Source organism: Lagopus muta, chromosome 4, assembly GCF_023343835.1.
Source record: "Lagopus muta isolate bLagMut1 chromosome 4, bLagMut1 primary, whole genome shotgun sequence".
Lineage (NCBI taxonomy): Eukaryota > Metazoa > Chordata > Aves > Galliformes > Phasianidae > Lagopus > Lagopus muta.
This window is the reverse complement of record NC_064436.1, coordinates 25,489,790-25,504,578: the sequence shown is the minus strand read 5'-3', so window position 1 is coordinate 25,504,578 and position 14,789 is coordinate 25,489,790. Positions and strand designations below refer to the sequence as shown.

Genomic DNA, 14,789 nt, shown 5'->3' with positions numbered 1-14,789 from the left:
TCTTCACACTGATAATGCTGTGTCCCCAGCAAACTTTGTAAAGGAACGTATTACAGTTTGGCTATCTGAATCTTGCCCTCTGAATTATGAAAATGGGAATTTGATCCACGTTGCCTCCAAGGCCACGGGCATTTACAGAAAGAAAGGATGGAGGCGAGGAAAAAATAAAAAGAAACATTAAAGAGAAAAAAAAAGAAGAAAAAAAAAAGCAATAAATATGACATGCTTGCCCTGCTTAAGGGAAGGCAGTCTGAACCCCAACACCTGCTGGATGTAATGGACTCTGAAGTGTTGTTTCGAAATTAATCAAGTCATTTAAAATCATAGCTGTAGTCTCCATTCACCACTCCTGTGCATAAATGCGCTGATCCCGATACTAATCCATGTCGGGTGACTTGAACAATATATCACCATAATTGCCGTTTTAGGGCTGCAAATTGGAGCTAAAATAACCAGATGCAAAAGAGATGGCCATATCATACTCTCAAGATGGATCTTCAAAGTTCAAGGAGAGTTCAAGCATGGAAGAGGCAATAGAGAGGGGTCAAGTGTAAGGAGATTGTTCATGTTCAACAGGAATTAACTTTACAAATATATTGTTTCTGAGGAGGTAATTGTACCATCTTACAGCTATTCATACCTCATTTAATCTTTGCATTCTTCTCGGCCATTAGAGTGATTGCCCCTCATTGAAATAAATTTGATTTTGACAAAATATTCTGTTTTAAAACTGCAACTAATTTCACCAAGGTTTTTCCTTTGAAATTATTCTCTTAGAAACCACATAGCCCAGAACCAGCCATGAGGTCTAGAAACTGCATCTCAGAATCCACGCACAAGGCAAAAGTGGTGATACTGCATCATAGAGACAAATAGGCAGCTTTACATCATAAACAAACACGGAGTTGGGGGTTCATCAGAAAGAGCGCTACAAGTGCACAAAATAACACAGAGCATCTGTGGGCCTGGTCTGGAAGCTTCTGTCCAATGGATCTACCATGTTAACGACCTGAGAAATGCCTTTTATGCAAGGTTACTATAAAGGAAATGTACGTGCTGTCAGGAAACAGCAGTAGCAATACACCACTGTGGTCCTGCAAAATGAAAACAAAAAGCGTATTAATAAGCAAGAGCATGAGGAAGTTTTAAGCTGCTCATCAGCATGCTTAAGTAATTCCCTTATCTGATAGGCTTCTCTTTTGTAGAAGTCAGATGAGCTCATTAATTATGTGTTCCCCTTCCTTGCTTCAAATTGCGCCATTAAAGTACGATTTCAGCTTATTGTTGAGCTACCACCAGACCTCTGCATTACCGCTGGCATCTAATAAGTCATCTGCACAGCCGAGAGAGAGAAAACACACGTACCATTGTTTCCGCGAGGCTGGGTCGAAGGAGCCTCCACTGCAAAGCTGTGATTTAAACTTGCTCCCGCTACAACTCCAGCAGACAAAGGGACAGCTTTCAGCCGATGTAAATCAGCGCCGCACCATTGTACCTTGGAGAGCTATGCTAATTCATCCTGGCGAGGATCTGGTGACCTGAGTAGCTCCAAACAATGGCGTTACAAAAGGCTAATGTGCTATGGGTTACTTGATAATTCCTACAGCATAATTGGCCAACATGCAAACGTTTGAGACCATTGAAGTTTATAACTAATTGCAACCATTACCGAGACAACGTTACTTATGATTAACTGTGTGTAATAGGCCTGATTCTGATTACCTTTACACCTCATTTTAGTCATTTTTTTGACAGATATGTTGTGATGTTTGCTGCATGCCCAGCTCTGGCTTACAGAGTAAGAGAACCCTTACAACTTCTTTATATGTATAGGATGAGAGGAAATGGCCTTAAGCTGCACGAGGGAAGGTTCAGGTTGGATATTAGGAAACATCCCTTCTCAGGAGGAGTAGAGAGGTATTGGCACAGGCTGCCCAAGGAGGTGGTGGAGTCACTGTCGCTAGAGGTGCTCAAGAACCACAAAGATGTGGCACTAAAGGACATGGTTAGTGGGCATTGTGGGGATGAGTCAACAGTTGGACTAGATTATCTCAGTGGTCTTTTCCAACCCTAATGATTCTATCATTCTATACTGAGAGCATGAAGAAAGTCAGGTATCAACAGTTTGAACCCTAGGAGTGAGAAAAAAGCCTGAGATGAACTTGTTCTTTGATTTCCCTGCCTGCAGAACTCTAATCATCCACTTGGCAGGTCACTGTACATCCCTGGAGCCTCAGGCTGCCTGGCAAATTGTATTTATGTGGTTGGCTGGCAGGATGGGATCACCGCAGCCTCACTTGCCAGGTTCAGCACTGGCATTGCCCACATTTCAAATACTTGCTAATTCGTACATACCTGGTATGCAAGGGCCAGATTTCCTCAAAAAGCTTGCATTGCATTTATAGTCCAATGTAGATGGTCTAAATTTCCAGTTTTCTCCCACAAGTCTGGCCACTGAGAAGTTTTGGAAGCTGACTTCTTTTGGAAATCTCCTTTCAGGTTTGGGTATTGGCAGGAAGATCATCCAGCTAGCTTGGAAACATTGTACACAGAGAGAAAAGTCAGTGCAAGTGCAACCATTAGTCCTCCAAACATGGACACTCATAAATACACATAACTGCATGAAAATAAAGTCTATGAAAAAGTCTCCTAGTTGAACACACTCATTACATTTGACACAGTCAACTTAGAACTCAGGATCTCTCATGCAGAATGAACATCCATATCTTTATTTTCTTGAGAGCACTAAAAACAGTCATCTGCAAAGTGTAATTTTTTTCCACCTTTCATAAATATCAGCAATAGTGCAGCCCTCTCTCCCCCTCTCTTTTTCTTATTCAGGATATCAGGCAGATAAGAGTTATCAGTAAAGGTCATCCTCAATTTCTGTACAGAAATGATCTGTCTCCGGTATGTAATAAACATTTATCCATGCCTTTATTAGCTATATTGGATCTGACAGTTCTGTTAAACCATTTTCTTTCATTTTGCTAGGTCATGACGGTTAATGCTGCTAAAAAATCTCATCACTGCTTTTGATCACTGTATTGTCTTCTCTGTATTATCAGGATTTTGTAAAGGTAAGCACTGGCTGGAATGACCTATTAAAGTTACAGCCCGTTGAGTTCCTGGCTTTTTTCTCACCACAATAAAAAAGCGAAGAAGTGAAAAGCATAAATTCTACTTTCAGGGTTATATTTAGTTGTTCAGTTGACATTTAGTAGAGCAGTCACTTTAAGCCCACTTTGCATTGGTTTCGCTCCATTTTTTCACATCCTTGAGTTTCCAAAATGGCATTGGAAGCCGCACCATGGCAAATAAGCCCAATTAGAGGGACCAGGAGGTGACGTTCCAGTTAACCCTCAGTTCACCAGCAGTGCAGTAGGCATCTTCTCAAGATTTTGAAACAATTCCCATGATTTATGAAGTAGGCTCTGACTGCAGATTGAGAAGCATTTTACATGTATTCATTCATTTGCAGCAGAGGCGTGTGCTCCAGATCAAAACAATATTCACTAACTACTGAAAGATTTTCATGAAGTTAGGCACCTATGTCACACTAGCTGCAATCCTCATCTCTTTCAATGTTAACAGTTCAACAGCTAGGAAAGACTTACTTTCAGCTTAATATTAGTCAGCTAGATTTAAGGTGCTTTTCTTAGTTCTCCACCATCGCTCTCCATTGGTGCACACAGCAAGTTTATCACTATGGTGTGTGACAATATTATACATTTTTCAGGCTTGCTGTTCTCCGTCATTACTTGGAACAAATAAAATGAAGTGAAAAGTAGAAAGATTTTTGAATGCCACGTTTGGCCCCTCTTGCCATTCACCATAGGCCTGCACTGAATTCAACTATCACTGTTTTCACACTGTTAGAGAATCCAGACGCTGGTACTCTGGCCCACACTGTTACCAGACTTGCATTGTGCCTGCCACTGACTTCCCAAGCTCCTGAGGAGTTCTGCAGCCTTCTGTCAAGACTTTTCTCTTTTCCTAGGTAGAGTTTTTTTCATGGTGTCATTCTCCCTAGCCCACTTTAGTGATGGTAAACCCAGCACAAACTGAATTAAAGACAGAACTTGGCCCAGCATTCCCTTTCCAGGAGTTCCACAGAACTTGGGCTGTGTGATGTTGGCCAAGCAATGAAAGTGAGCCAAAAGTTCACTCCATGCTAGAGTGAGGAGCTGGTATAGCTCTCTTGGGAGTGGAGAAGCATATGTATGAAGTTGGTTTTAATTAAGGCATCACAGCAGCTGTTTGCAGAGGCTGGGCTCTTAGAATCTTCCCAAGACACAGGTTGCTCATGGAGATGCCTATAGACTTAAGGTTAAAAAATAAAAAAAATAATAAAAAAAAAAATCAACAACAAAACCAAAGCACTAATAATTCAGAGTACGAAGTGAAGGCATCCTATCACAACCCACATCCTTCTACAGAGACTTTTTCCAATAGTAGTTTGATGTCTGTTGTGATGAGCATTCAGTAAGGACTTTTTGTTCCTACAGGTGATTTCCAACACTGGCCCAGAGAAAGCACTGATAAAGAATAATGGCTCAGAGAATATCCAAGCCTATGCCCTTCTCACTGCTTGCATCCATTCACAGAACAAGGATCTGCAAAGGCAGAAATGGGAATTCAGCTGACTCCCAAATTACAAGGCATTTTTAATGCAACTTTATGAATTTCCATAGGAAGTTTAATTTAAATGTAACCTGATTATCCATGCTATAAGGATCTGGGAATTGGCAAGCTGGTGCTGAGCAAAGGTCCTTCCAGCTCACTGTACTGACAACCACAGCATCCAGAAACAACAGGCTGCAGAAGGCACACTTGATGGCATGTGCTGGAAACCCATACCCAGCAGGCAACATTCCTTAACCCCAGAGAGTTGTGAGCAGCTCAAACCCAGATTAAGAAACTACAGCTGACTGCAGAACTGGATGATACTGAGATGTTAAAGTCAGATACAGCAACTTTCCTGCAGCTACACTGACTGTCTACGGCTAAAAAACTACTCCTGTCTGAAGCCCTGTTTTCAGTTACTGAAAGGAGCTGGAGGTTAGTGGTATAAAGGGCATGGTCTCTCTTCCTATAAGCAATCTGTTGCTTTTGGATTTTTACAAGCATCCTTGTATTCAGCAGCAATAAGTCATGTTCTTCTGTTCCTCTCCCAGCTGTAGCTTCACTGACTTCCAAAGGAAGACAGGGAGGGAGAAATGGAGCTGCACACAAGAAGAAAAATGTTTTTCCTAGACTCCAGGACAGCAGACACTTCAAAAGACAAACCTCTCTTCATATGCTCTTGGTCCCCCTGTGTCCTGGATGCCTGTGCTCACTGAGGTCTGTGTGATATATACCTGCAGCACGAGAAGAGCTCCCAGTTTTGTGCTAAAAGCAAACGGTGGCCTTGTATACATACAGGCTTGTCTGCTGCCAGGGCTCTGGTAAACTCCACTGAAATGCAGGAATTGCCACCCTGTCTTTGTGTGTGCCAAAAATCCCACCACATTCAACAAAGGAAGATCAAGGGTGTTAACCCCGATGCCTCAGCTAACTTAACCCAAACCTTGCTCCCAGTACCCACTTTGCAGAAAGACACCTCCTCCTTGTCTCTAAATGGCCACCCAGCATAAGCATCTCCCCATAATAATTCATGAACAGGCTTCCAATGGCGCGGGTTTGGAAGCAAAGGTTGGCTCAGACACGATTATCCTTTTCACCAGCCTAAATTGGAAGCGCAGACAAAAGGCACGCAGGCCAATAGCTGCACTCTGACCTTGATGCTTCAGACCACCAGGCTGTTAAACAAGAGGCAGGACCCCTGTGGTCATGGGAATCTCCAGCATGTGTTTAGAAGTGTAACACTATATTTATTAGAAAACTTTCCTCGACCAATTTTTAACATTTTTCAGGTGTAGGACTGCTGGATTTTACAAACTCAGTGTACATGCATACAGACACACAAGTAGAGGTGAGAAATAGAAAGAGAAAATGCCTCCTGACGGCTTTTAAGTGACCACTTACCAGCAGCTATTGTCCGTGATATTTCTGGTATTGCCCCTGCTCCTTTAGTTGCTGCTAAGCTTTCTCATGCTATAAACAGATAAATCCAAGTCTTTTTGAAGACAACAGTTCGTATCCTGGACTCTGTATCCTGAGAGTGACAGAATCATTCATTCCTGTGCTGCAAAAAATCCGTCTCAAGCAGCCTGCTCTGCCTGGCTCAGCTCTCTCTCTGTATAGCTTTTCTTCTACACAAGTCAAAGTGGATATGGAACAAATGGGTTTTGAAAAGCATCTTCCAAGGAAGGCTTGGGACAACCAGTGTCTGACTTCTGTGTGAGCTAGCAGATCTGTGCAAAGAAGCGAGAACAGCCATTAAAGTCACACAATTGTCCAATTTGTGAAGTAATTTGTCTTTAAAATACAACGTTCAATACCTCCTGTTATATATTGAGAAATTTTAGGTGCTCAGAACAAATGCAATCCTAAAAAATAAAAACCATACCCAGTTAATGCAGCTGGTAGTTAATTATTACAATATGTGACACTTCAAATATACTGAGGCGATGACATTTAGCTGATTTGTCTTCGCTATCTTTTGCTAAGCAGGCTGGCAAAAGAAGAAAAACGATTGATCTACTAACAAGTTTAACACAACCTTGAAATAAATTACATTCAGAAGCTAGAAGCCTGACTCTGTTTAATAGTTAAATCATTTATTCCTAGGCGTAGAAAAAAAATAAAATAAAAAAATCCTGCCCTCAAGTCATTATCAGCATGATCCGTTATTTGAAGTCTTGCAAAATGTTCAAGGAACGGCCCTGGTGATTTGGCCAAAAGGAAACAACACACTCAGCAGCTCTATGCAGGCCCAACAAAATGGAGAATCCCAGTATGAGAATATTAAATTATTATGGCTTTTGTGACAGGGGGCACAATTGTTAGTGGCCCCCTTCCTCTGATGGCCAAGTTACGTTCTTCCCTGCCGTGAGCATTCATTGTCACACCTAATATTTGCATGCTTTGATAATAATAAGATTGTCAAGATAATAGCAGGGAAGTTTCACTAGAAACTCAGTTTTCAAAAGCCAGCTGTGCACGGCCCGGGTTGCTTGTTCTAAGAAGATGCCTTTAAAAAGCAAAATTAAGCCTTGCTCATAAGAAAAACAAAATTATTCCCCTCCCAAAAGAAGAAGAAGAAAGGGAAAGGGGTAATTGGATGAGAGAGGGATGGAAACAACTTCCTGAAGAAACTATTTTTTTACGTGAGTTATAACTTCTTTTTTGTTCTCTGCAGTATTTTGGTCAGTGCAAGCAAATAACTTTGCAAATAGAAAAACAGGTTTTAAATCAGAGAGTAATTACCTTAGTGAGCTTCATCGATTGCACAGATCAAGCTGAAAGAATCTGGGGCTTTTCTCTCTCACCCACCTTTTTGCATGACATAACCATTCAACAGCTTAAATGAGTGGGATACAAAGTGATTTTTTGAAAGAATGGCAGTATTGTTGAAATCCACAAAATCTGTATTTCTTATGGTTTAAGCAAACTTGCTCCTTTGTCCACACAAAATAATGGTTTAAAACAGGAAAAGAAAAATGTTCCCTCTCCCCTTTTGCTCTGCATCACTATTCCAGACAGCATCACCCTGAGTTATCAAGGCTCCCTTGCTACCCAAAGGAGAGAGAGAAAAGATCAGAGTCAAAAACAGCCTTCTATGAGGACACTGAGCAATGAAAACCACTGTCAAACAAAGACAGCCAACAACTTCTCATTAGCTCTGCCAGGTTAAACAGGTCTGTATAATGATTTAGTAAAATTAATTAATAGAGCACACTTCATACAGTCCAAAATGGAGGTGATTAAATCACACTCCATTTCAGATCATTTTGGAGTAGCAGAGATCTGTGCTCTAACTCACTGTAGGAAGGAGAGACAAAGTTCAACTGTTGGGCCTGTCACAGAGATTTGTCCACTGAACCCCCTTGGGTTCTCTTTCAATTGTGCAATAGAAAGCAGACTTTACAGAGTAAGTGTCCACAGTCTGCTCTATTCTTGGCAGTTATTTCCACCTTCAAGCAATGATGACTTACTCAGGAGGTGTTGTAGATCAAAACCTTTGATCACAAATTTTACATTTTCTGGCCATTGTAGGCTGCCAAAGGATCAGAAGCAGCTAGAATGCACGCACAGAAACCTGCTTGTCTTTCACACAGGGAGGTGTCTTTTCCTGTAGAGTTCTTTAGACAGCAGGAGTGAACTAAGCATAAATTACCGATAGGTCACATACCTTCACTGACTCACATTTGCTCATATTTGCAGTGCAGTGTAGCCTGAGCAGGAGCAATCACCGAAGACGCAGCGGAGAACAAGGGCAGAAGTGTACAGGGTGTCCCAGCTGGAGCCTCAGCCTCAGGTAAGAGCCACTGGAAAGACACTTCCTAGAAAGTTCACCTCTGTGGCCAGGAAGCTGCCAAGGGAGTAGCAATCTGTAAAAGCAATTGATGACAAGTGCAGAGGTGTTAGCTAACTTGATACTCCTACAATAAATGAGTACTGAAATAAGAATGGAAAGCCATCTCTTTTTTTTTCTGCCAGTGTTGCCTTCTTCAGGAAGGTCTGAAGAGCAGATGACAGTGCCATAATTCATCATTTTCCAACACTGAGTGATCCTGACAATGGTAATCCAGCACCATCTCCCTTGTTAATCAATGACAGATAAAATATTTTTCAAGTACTATCTGAAAATAATTCTACTAGAGATTAGACAGATGTATATTTATGCACACATTTGCTCTACTACCCAGCATCTCTATTCCAAAAAGTGCTAATCCCACACAGTCACTCGGCTGAATGCTCACCTGGTTCTGTCCCTGTTACTTCAATGAATTTGCCAGCAAGCCAACTTTGGTGTGCGATAAAGCTGTTTCTTTGCTTCATTACATACTCATTCACCAATTTGCAGCTTAAGAAATCAGATGTAGTGCCAAAGAATACATATTTGCAGTAACAACTGCGCTACTGCATGAATACATCTTTAATAAAACCAAGCTGAGGTACAGCTGAAAGTGCTTAGGTTAGGAAGGTTATGCTAAATCACATATATTTATAAACACACACACTCAGAGAAACATGCTTACGTGCTGCGAAAAAAAGTAACTGTTCCCAGCTTAGAAAGCTTCCTGTCAATGGGCAGCTAACCCAATGGCACACACTGATGATAGAAAGAACTTTGTGGCCTGAAATTACGATCTGTATCACACTTTTTTCCCATTGCTTAGGTTATGTTTTTTCCCATTGCTTAGGTTACACTTATGGAGTTCCATAAGTATAAGAGACAGCAGAAAAGTAGGTCTTTCACTACATTAAAATTCATATTTTAAACATTGAAACTCAGTAAAATTGAGCTTATATATATTACATAAACAGGATGATTTGATATGCTGTTTTCTTTTCAGAAGAGGAAACATTCAACGTATACTCATTTCCGTGGTACAGGTTCTTGGGGGAAAAAGAAAAAAAAGAATGGGATGTATCTTCAGTGGTGTCAGCTGGAATCCTTGGCCTCCTCCAACAGGAGTGAGGAAAAGGGACATAAATGACAAGTATTGAATGAAAGAATTAGCTGAAGTCAAGATAGAGGAAACAGCTTGAGCTCCCAGACAACTTTATTCTTCCATCCCTCTTGACAGGCCTGTGCTCCAGCTTAGAAATCTTGATGTGACACTGAACTGTCCTTTAGGACCTAGAAAGTTGACATCATCATGCCTTTCAGGAAGAAATCTGTTATTAGAGAATGAGGAAGAAATCAAAAGGGTAGAAAGCAAGGAATGAACACTAATTTTTAGTCAAAAACACGAGAATCTCTTAAATAGCATCTATGAATGAGAGTTTTACTGTGATTTTTTTCCCAGACAAGCAAGACAGCAAATATTTTGATGAGAGCTGCTCAGTCCGAGAGATGATGTTATGACTTCCCTGCAACACAAGTTTATCCTAAAGCAACCTGATCCATTCCTCTGAGAAGGGCAGCATGGGATAGAGAAGGAAAAGGGTGGTGGGGGGAACTAGTGGGAGGGGGGAAAAGAAAAAAAAAAAGCTTTTCTTTACACTTGTGCTGTTCTGAATGTGGACCATCTGTGCCCCCAGCTGGAGTGCTGGAGATGGTCTGGCACTTGAACCACACCATATTTACAGATCTAAACACAAATGGCTACTGCCTGATTGTTTCATGATTCATTAGTCAGACAAGCTCTCCTCTCCCGCCAGCACAGCTGTTACAGAGTAAACCTTTGTCACTTAATAGGCCTGATTATTACTTTCCATCAAAGGTATTGATCTGTGTCATCTCTACTTAAGGGAAAAGGGGAAAAGCAAAAAGGGGACCAAAATGTGTCAGGAAAACAAGAAAAGGGGGGAAAAAATGAAAAACAATGACATTTCTATGGTTATTAGAGACACTGGTCAATACGTTTAATCTCTCCTGGCTGTACTGTATTCATGTATTCATTTAGCACAGTGACAAGGTTACTCATGGAGATGAGGCGTCGCACATGATGTGGCATTCCTTGCACTGCACCAGACTGCTGCAGTCACACAATATGGCCATGCATATAATTGGTCGGCAGAAGACACAAAGTGAATTAACAAATAGCATTTAAAAAAATAGAAATCAATTAAGTCGCACAGGCAGCAGAAGGTAAGAACACAGGTTCATCTGTAAGTGGTATGAGATGAGATAAAGAGATGGAGAGTGAGATTTTAGAGAACTGTCCAGGGTTAAGTCCTCACCCATCGAAGTCGATGGCAGTATCCCAGTTTGCACCCGTTGAAGAGCTGGCCCTTTTTATTCAGCAAATGAGTGCAGGACAGGATGCGCTCTGTTACATAATTGTGATGCAGAGTGTATTTACCACAGCTTGAGAGCTCGTGCTGCTCTAGGAGCCGCCTGACAAGCTGCTACTGCACCAATTGCAGCATTATTGCAAATTCACTCACTCCATTCATGGGATGAGATCTGCAACATCCAAATTGAGAATTTTATTGCCTCTCGGACTCCCATATTGTTATCAGCAGCGTTCTTGCCTGGTGGTGCCTGGTACCCACCGTTCCAGTGACAGTGATGATGGACGTTATACTGTGGATCCAGTTCCCTCATTCTGTTTTCTGTGCGTTTAAGGCATTAACTCCAAATTCTGAAGCCAAATCCCAAAGCCCTCTTTCAGAATAAACAGCAGCAAAGATCACCGAGGAGCACTGGAGATAAAAGGCACCACAGCAGAGACAACTTTGGCATGAGCCCATAGCAGCATAATAGTGTCACTACTCAGGCTTCTCTTCTCAAAGAGAAATAAAAGCTACACATGCATGTTCATGGCCAAAAAAGACATTTAGAACTAGTGCGAGTGCTTTAAGTGCCATTTTTGGTATGGGGAGTGAGCCCAAGAGGACTGCCATCAGATATCCCAGAAGACCCTCTTTCTGGGTGAGTCCACTCCCCTTCTCCTGAGTCTCAGTAGCTTAAGTAGAGGGCAAAGAACAACCTTCCAGCTCTTTGAGATTCTCGTGTTTTCTCCCAGCCCACTGAAATCTCATTTCTACCCACTCACTCACACATCCCACTGCATAATGCATTTTTGCTGGATGGAAAAAAAAAAGAAAAAAAAAGAAAAAAAAAAAAATCAGAAGACTGTGGCACGTGACACCAAGAAAGAGTTGTGGCACACACAATCCATTGGAAAGTGTTGCTTGGCAATACTGTGTGTGCTCAGCTCCCCGCCAAGGGACCAGCATTGTCCCTGTGCCAGGAAATCAGCCATTCAGCTAACAGCCAGTGCAGTAAAGAAGCGGACGCAGAAGACGGAGAAGCAGAAGGGAGCCGTCAAACTCAAAGACATGCGCTTGCTCTCTTCTCCTCATGCACTACAACAAATAGCAAGGGAGTGTGGGTGAGGAGTGAGGAACCAGAGAGATGCTTTCACTTTTAGCTTTGCCCACGTCTCAAGGAAGGAAACTGCTTAGTCAGTGGCAAAGGAGGAGCCAAAAATGACATAGCACAATTATATCTCTACATTTAGGTTATGAGAAGCAACCTTCTCAATTGCGAGTTGTTTTGGAATGGAAAAGGGTGACATTTTGTCACTGAATCATTTAGAAGTAGACTGAATAAAGCAGGCAGGCACAGACTGCTCAGAATAATCCTGCACTAGGCAGGTCGTTGCCATTGTCAGTATCTTGTTTTCTTCCTTTGGAGATAATGTTTGATTCTGGTGACAGGACTACAGCAAGCAGCCAGCAAGGGAAAGAGAAGACGGGAAAAAAAAAGAAAAAGAAAGAAAGAAAAACAAACTTAATCTACAGAATAAACCTTAACTTTCTACAAACTTCCTTCTCTTCTCTGGTGAGTTGATGAGTGAGAGTAAAGTTTTATTATTGGAACTACCAGAAGTACTGCTAATCTGTTGTGTTACCCTTTCAAAGAAGGTGCTGCTGAGACTTGCCAAGATTACTCTTCTTCCTATTCTCACTAGTTCAAATCAGGAGTAATAACAGTTACATCAGACATCACATGGGTGGATAGTGATAGGACAAGGGAGAATGGTTTTAAACTGAGACGGGAAGTTTATGTAAGATATTAGGAGGTAGTTTTCCACCCAGAGGGTGGTGACACACTGGAACAGGTTGCCCAAGGAGATTGTGGATGCCCCATCCCTGGAGGCATTCAAGGCCAGGCTGGATGTGGCTCTGGGCAGCCTGGTCTGGTGGTTGCCAACCCTGCATATAGCAGAGGGTTGAAACTAAATGATCACTGTGGTCCTTTTCAACCCAAGCCATTCTATGATTCTATGATCACACCTACTGCCTATTTAGTCTGGTAAGACCCTGAATAGATAGCATTAACATCTCCAATAGTAACCTCTCTTCAACTTCACAGTAAAATTCAGACAGAAAATCATCTCCTTTAGTACATAACAGAATTGTCCCTAACACCTAAAGTTATATTGTTATAACTTATATAGTTATAACCTGCTTGAGTCAATGGGCACTTAAGATCTGTGTGGATTTCCTACCTGTTCCGAGCACCACGTTCCTCCTTTCTCTTGGTGTTTATAATAAAATCATTTGACAGACACCGATGACAAGACCTACCTACATGACTGAAGTGTGGTTTTGAGTTTTGTGAAAGATGCTCAGTTGCATTATTTTTCTCTGTCATTCCTCCGTTGGTGAGCTCAGAACAAAGCTGAATTGATTCACACCTATACAAAACAGAGGCTTAACAAATCGGAGCCAATAGTGTCAGCTGATGGAGCTTGGCTGAGTCCCAAGGACCTACCTGGCCTGAGTATTGCCTCATAGGAAGAACTTCGTTTCAGAAATAAAACAATCCTTGCAGTGTCACTGAACACCTGTGAGCTATTCTCAACATTCTGCAGGCCACAGATGCCCTCAAGCAATGGGACAGATTGCTCCAAAACCCCTTATGACCACTGATGTGGGGGGAAAGAAGAAACTAGGCATTCTCATTTCATGCTCCCACCTTGCAAGGGGCAGAGGAAAGGCAAAAGTACAACACTCAACCTAGCCACCTCGCCCATCCCCAGGCCTTCATCTATATACTCTGCAGCTGGTGTAAATTGCATCAGACCTGTGTCAGTTTCCTTCTGCAAGCCCTGTGAAGTACTGTACCTTGCAGCTGAGCTGTGTCCTCAGCCGAAGACATCTTCTCTGGAAAGGGAGGAGGGAAAGGAAAAAAGAAAAAGAAAGCTTCAGGTCAAACGATTGATTACAGTTTTGAATTACAGGGGGCTATTGATTTTTCATTAAACACCATGTACTGCTGTAAAGCGGAAAAAAAGTAATTCATTGATCAGAGCTGTGGGCCATGTTCACTTATTGGCTTCCTGCCACATCCCATTATTCCCAGTTCTAAATGTATATTGAAGTCAGTTCATCCTAATCATTGCCTCCTGTCACCAGAAATGTCTCTCAGTAACTATTAGTTTAATCACCCCTTTCTTACAATGGTAATGAGTGATAATATCCAGCATTATGGCAGATTCATGAATATTATTCATTGTGTTACAGCATTGCATTTCACAATCCTACAGTTAAGGGTCTGTCAGCACTTCCATTACAAAGCCCCCAGGCCTGGGACTTTATCAATCACTCCTAAAAATTTGCTCCTGGCAGGAATAAGGAGCTGAGGGTGTCTCAGTTTTGGAGAGAATGTTGTTGGAACTGCTCTCTACAAAATCTTTCTGGCCACAGTTTAGCTGCATTAAATGAGTGCTGGAAGGGGGAGAAAAAAAGAGGGAGAAGCAAGACGAGCTTTGCCAGCTCAAGCTGCTTTTTTTCAATTGATTAAAATGCCATCATTTCACAAACAGAATGATCTTGCTGTTACATTGGACAGAGACTCAGGAGCTAGACATTCTCTTCCCAGAGCTGACACATGTGAACAATACTACCATAGTGCTGTGCTGATCATGACACTTCAAATCCCAGAACGTCTTCTTTGAAACATTCTGACTTTTGCAGTATGTTTTCCTGTATGATGGCTGTTTGCTTCTGTGTTTGACATTCTCCATTTTGAGAAAGCTATATTCTATAGAGCCAAATGTTGAAATGCTCAGATTTTACATAGTATCTGCTTGGGTAAAATCTTGTTCCAGGGATGATGGAGGTGAAGTTTTAGTAATGAGTTTGCATTTGATTCTAGCATTCAGCCTGGAGATCTGAAGGAAGCTGGTCACATTCTGCATTCACACTTACACCTATTG

The 14,789-nt window shown here is 41.8% G+C and overlaps 1 long non-coding RNA gene across 1 annotated transcript; it reads right to left on the bottom strand.

The window, feature by feature from the left end:
• Positions 1–789: 789 nt before the first annotated feature.
• Positions 790–8,487, bottom strand: LOC125691770 (uncharacterized). Its single transcript, XR_007376241.1, has 5 exons — positions 8,297–8,487; positions 6,028–6,356; positions 2,356–2,532; positions 1,366–1,538; positions 790–1,094 (listed from the first exon to the last, which is right to left on the bottom strand). It is a non-coding gene; the product is annotated as an uncharacterized LOC125691770 (long non-coding RNA).
• Positions 8,488–14,789: the final 6,302 nt, after the last annotated feature.